The following is a 6159-nucleotide window of genomic DNA, read 5'->3' on the forward strand; positions in this document are numbered from 1 at the left end:
GGCCCCGCTCTAGCCCCCTCGATCTAGACTTTAAAAGCCATTTCCCCAGAAACAAGTTGCTTAATCAGTATGGCTGTGCCTTGTTAACTCATATTTGGTTAAGTCTGTGAGCTATTCCATGTAATGAGAGGCAAACCTTTGTTATCTGTGATGTCTTTATCGTGGTTTTTCCATGTCATGAATCACTACACTCTCCCAAATCTAGTTTCTATTTCTATTTGATACAATCACTTCACAATACTACTTCAATTAGTTCTTGGGTCAGGTAGCCTGGTGGTTATCCTCACATCAGGACATCACATCACATCAGGTTTATGACCCTGTTATCACAAAGCCTGATGGCCCCACTTATAATTTTGATTTATTTCAGGACTGGACAGAAGTTTAGAGATGGAAAAGAAAGAAGGATAGGGATAAGGATTAACATTTCTGGTTCCTGGAATTGTTGGTGTGAGGGATAGAAAATCCTATCCAAAAATGACTACTCAGAGATCACTCATAGAAAAACAGAATTATTTATTAGAATCTCGAGAAGCGGACCCCATCCTGGTCTGTGAGCCAGATTCACAGCAGGAGAGAGCCACTCCCTTGAAGATGCTCACGACTTTTATACATTTCAGACAAAGAACCTCCAAAATCCCACCCTCCATAGGTTGTGATTGGTCATATTTGGTCAGTGGAATGCAGCTGGCAATGTGATTTATAGCTTCTTCTGCCATGTATAGGTTAATCCCTATTTGGGCAAAGGAATGCAGCCTAGGCCTTCACGTGACTGGGGCCTATAGGCCTGATTTTACATTAGCTAGCAGTCTCTGATCAATATGTGCTTAATCTGTAAGTTCTTCACCATACCTTACTCCACACAAGAAGTATGCATGAGAGTCAACAGTTTGTAAAAGAAAGGGGGAAAATGTCTGAAGGAAACAACTCCTTAAAAAGTAAATAAAGCAAAAGGAAAAAGAGATACAAAAAATAACGAGAAAATTACATTAGAACAGGGCAAATGGAATTGTGAGACAGCATGAATCAGTCAAACAAATTAAAAAGAATGAAAAAATGGAAGAAAATGTGAAATGCCTCATTGGCAAGACAGGCGACCTAGAAAACTGATCCAGAAGAGAAAGTTAAAAAGGATTGGCCTACATGAAGGTCATGCCCAAAAAAGAGCCTAGATAGCATTCTACAAGAGGTCATTAAGGAAAATTGCCCTGATATTCTAGAAACAGAGGTTGAAATACTCATTGAAAGAATCCATTAATCTACTCTAGAAAGAGATCCACAAGGAAAACTCCAAGGAACCCTATTGTGAAATTCCAAAACTATAATCTCAAGGAAAAAATGCTGCAAGCCGCCAGATAAAAACAAATGAAATAGTAACAGTCAGGATTACCGAGGATCCTGGAAGCTTCTACGATAAAAGATAGGAGGCTCTGGAAGGTAAAGGACTTGGGGTTACAACCAAGAATTAACTACTCAGGAGACTCAGGGGATGAGATGGAGCTTCAATGAAGTAAGAGATGTTCAATCATTTATATTGAAAAAAAAAAAAAAACAGAACTAAAAAGGAAATTTAAACTACAAACACAGGACTCAAGAGGGAAAAGTACATATATATTAGGTAAAGATTAAACTATTTACATTCCTAGATGAGAAAGTGATTTCTGTAACTCTTGAGAACTATATCTGTCATTAGGGTAGACAAAGAGGAGCATCACATGGACTGAAGATGTTGTGAATGGACTCTGGTGGGGTGACATCAAAGAAAAAGACATAAAGGGGTGGGAAAATGTCTGTACCAGAAAAAGGAAAGGGGAGGTATAATGGGACAAATAGTTCACATGAAGAGGTGCAAAACACCTATTTTAATAGAGGGGAAAAAAGAGAGGGGGAATGAACATTAAAGTTCGAGCTCATCCCATATGAAAAGATGCTCCAAGTCATTATTAATTAGAGAAATGCAAATTAAGACAACTCTGAGATACCACTACACACCTGTCAGACTGGCTAGAATGACAGGGAAAGATAATGCACAATGTTGGAGGGGATGTGGGAAAACAGGGACACTGATACATTGTTGGTAGAATTGTGAATACATCCAGCCATTCGAGAGTACTTTGGAACTATGCTCAAAAAGTTATCAAACTGTGAGTATCCTTTGGCCCAGCAGTGCTACTACTGGGCTTATATCCCAAAGAGATCTTAAAGAAGTTTGAGCTCATCAGTTTTAGTTTTAAGAGGGAATAATTTAAACATTCAGTTGGATATAGAAATTTATTTAACTCTATAAAGAAGTAAGAGGAGAAAGGGGAAAAGAAAAGGGAGGGACAAGATAGAAGGGAGGATAGAAACACTAGGGGAAAAGGTAAGAGAAGGGAGATGTAATTTCTCTCATTTTACCTCCACTTTCCCTTTTTTTCTGGTACAATCCTCTTTCCACTTCTAGTTTCTTTTTTGTATTATAACAGTAAAATCAGATTATACATGCACTCTCTCAAGAGTTTATAGTTATATAAAAAAATACTTTAAATCACTATTGATTAGAGAAATGCAAATTAAAACAACTCTGAGGTACTACTCCATACCTCTCAGATTGACTAAGATGGCAGAAAAGATAGTGATAAATGTTGGAGGGGATGCGGGAAAACTGGGACACTGATGCATTGTTGCTGTAGCTCTGGAATGATTCAATCATTCTGGAGAGCATCTGGCACTATGCCCAAAGGGCTATAAAACTGCATAGCCTTTGACCCAGCAGAGCCATTACTGGTCTGCATCCCAAGGAAATCTACTTTTTAAAGTAGAGAAAAGTAGGATGTACTATAAGATATTTAATATGTATGGGAATGCCTGCCATCTAGGAGAGGGAGTGAAGGGAAGGAGGGAAAAACTCAGAACAGAAGGGAGTACAAGAGATAATGTTGTAAAAAAAAAAAAAAATTTACCTATGCATATGTACTGTCAAAGAAAATGTTATAATTATAAAAATTAATTTAAAAAAAAAAGTAGAGAAAAGGTCCCACATGTGCAAATATATTTGCAGCAGCTCTTCTTCTGGTAGCAAAAAATTGGAAAAGGAGTGAATGCCCATCAATTGAGGAATGGCTGAACAAGTTGTGGTACATGAGAATAACGGAATGCTATTATTCTATAAAAAATGGCGAGATTTACATGAACTGATGATAAGCGAAACAAGTAGAACCAGGAATACATTATACACAATAACAGCAAGAATGTGCGATGACCAGCTATGAAAGGCTTGGTCCTTCTCAGTGGTTCAGTGATCCAAAGGAATCCCAATAGACTTTGGACAGAAAATGCCATCTGCATCCAGAAAAAGAAGGAGACTGAATGTAAATCAACACATGCTATGTTCACTTCTTTTTTCTGTTTTTTTTGTTTGTTTGTTTGTTTTTTTATCTCTCTCATGGTTTTTCCCATTTGCTCTGATTTTTCTTAGCCAACATAATTCATAAAACAATATGTATTAAAAACAAACTGAAAAATAAAAATATATCTCCTAGGAAAAAAGTAAAAATAAAAAGTTCATCGTGTTTCAAATGGAGCTGAATGACTAGCTTTTAAACCCAAATCATTCTGGCTTGCATCGAATGGCCAATAACAACTCCCTAGCCCAATCTTCCACTCATTGTTTAAGTGATGGCTTAAAATGAGTGTAAATAGCAGTTGCTTTCTAGTCTTCCCCCTCCCAGATTGATATTTCTGTGAAGGCAAATTTGGCTCATTTTTTGTCTCAAAAAATTGTCTCAATTTTTATCTAGCCCTTAGTCATTAAACAGGCATTGTTTTAAGCAAACTGAGACTTGGAAAAGAACTTAATTTAGAAGAGCCTCCCCAGTTGTCTTGACTTTTGCCTTGCTTTGATGACTGGAAGAGAAAGTGAGTTAGAGCCGTACTGCCGGAACTGAGGCTTTGCTGCTCTGACTCATTTGGCTAATTCATTCAGGAGTGAAGACATTTCCCTGATGCCGTCATTGGTCCTCCTCTAGAACAAAGAATGGACAAAAACTAAGATGAGAAATTGAAATCAGGGGTACGCGACTTATCAAGGATCACACAGCTTCCAAGTGACTGAGGCCAGATTTGAAGTCAGGAAAATGAGTCTGTCTCAAGGTCCAGCCCTTTATCCACTGGATTACCTAGCTGCCCCCTTTCAGAGGAGAGTTAAAAAACAACTACAAATATACTCCTGAGTTTGGAGTTTGGTGAGGGATGGAGTGGGGAGCACTAAGTGCTGATTAATCCTTAAGTGAGCCAGATGAAAGTAAATTCCCTTTCAAAGAAGAGAAAAAGGACAAGTATATTCTTATTCTCCAAGCATCCTTCTCAACAAATAGTGCCTGAATTTCTAGAGGGAGGGTTTCTCTATCAAGAATTTTTTTTTTAATTTGACATTTGCTGCAAGTGAGACCCCAGCTGAGAACTGGCAGCCTAGACTTTTAATAATAACTTGAAACCCAAGCTTGAAAAACCAGAGAACCTCAGCATAATTCGATAGTGTTATGGAACAAGGATTGGATTTGTCATTAGAGAATTTCAGCTAAAGTTTCATCTCCTATTGGCAAAATCTTGTGCAAATCACTTTTCTTGTTTTAGAATGTATGTGCTGTACATGTTGCCTAAGGTAGTCTATGTGTGTATACCAAGGTGGAACTTCTAAATGCAGCACGAAAAAAAGGCATGAATAAATATCTATGGAATCTCATCCACCCTTCTTTAAGGGAGCTTTGGTTCTTGCCAGGAGGAGAACAGATTAGGGTTATGAGATTAATCCCCTCTGCTCCCCTCAGATAGAGGATACTGGGCTAGAATTACATTGAGCTACTTCTCTAAATATTGCTAACAAATAGGAAGTAAATTTTAGCTTTCAGCTTTTTTCCTTGGTTACTATGCCTTAATGGACAAGGGGCACCCCGGGCTATATCTAAAACTTTGATTCCTCTCCTACCAAATACCAGTTACACAAATACAGTCACACATATTAAACAAAATGCAAACTCACGTGAAAATGGGAAGATTAATGACTTTCTTAACCAGATTGATTTGCTTGAGCTTGAAACACAAAGGAACTAAATTTTAGGTTCTGGCCTTTTTCCTTGGTCACTATGCCTTAAGGGGCAAAGAGCCCCCTGAGCTCTATCTAAAAATTTGATTCCTTTTTTATCAAATACTAGTTACACAAAGACGATCACACATATTAAATAATATGCAAACCCATGTGAAAATAGAATGGTTAATGACTTTATTGATCGTCTTGATTTGCTTGAGCTCCCTTACTAGAGGAGGCCAGAGAGACCTGGGAGTCAGAACCCCCAAACAGAAGGCAGAATGGGTACCCCCTAAGCTAAACATAGCAGAGATCCTTCACAGTGTTCTCTTGTAGAATCTGGCATTGTGTCTGCCCCGAAACTCTCACTCTCTGGGACTTTGGGGGAAAAGCTTGGGAACTCCCTCAGAAAAGCTCTCCCCTGAGAGACCCGCCCAGGGAATCAAGATAAGGTAATTTCATTCTGTTATTTAGGTGGGGCTGATTGAGTACCATTCCTATTTAGCCTGAGCTAGAGATTCCACCCCCATTGAATTGTAAATTAAGAGACATTCAATTCCAAGCTTTTCTATTCTGATTCCAGCTCAAACTGCTCCAAGCCCCCATCAAGAGCAATCCCCAGCTTCCAGCCAAAGCTTTGATTATAAAAAGAGCCAACTCGGGGCTCAGTCCTTGCAGGGGACCTAGCATGCCATGCCATGCTATGCCAAGGACCCGCTCTCCCCTTGGCATAGCAGCAACTCTCTGCCTGCTGAAATGTTGCCTTTCTGCGTTACCCCTTCTTTATCTCTCTCACCTGTTTCCCTAACAAGACTTTATACCTCTCTGTTGGGATTTCTCTTCTAGAAATTTTACTTCTGTCAGACCTTGCCACCAAGGAATTCAGTCTTTCTATCCATGCACAGCAAGGGCTGACTTCCCAATGCCAATAATAAACCTCTTTTACCAGTCTAGCTTTTCAGGTTCGTAAATTCCTTTACAAAGAACCCCTGCGCCAACCAAAGGGGTTCCCCCAACTCCCTAAACCCGAACCTCATCATTCGGGGACACAAGCCCGAACCTCTTCATTTGGTTCCGTGACCGGGAATCGAACC

Source organism: Sminthopsis crassicaudata, chromosome 2 (genome assembly GCF_048593235.1).
Source record: "Sminthopsis crassicaudata isolate SCR6 chromosome 2, ASM4859323v1, whole genome shotgun sequence".
In the NCBI taxonomy this organism is placed as follows: Eukaryota; Metazoa; Chordata; class Mammalia; order Dasyuromorphia; family Dasyuridae; genus Sminthopsis; species Sminthopsis crassicaudata.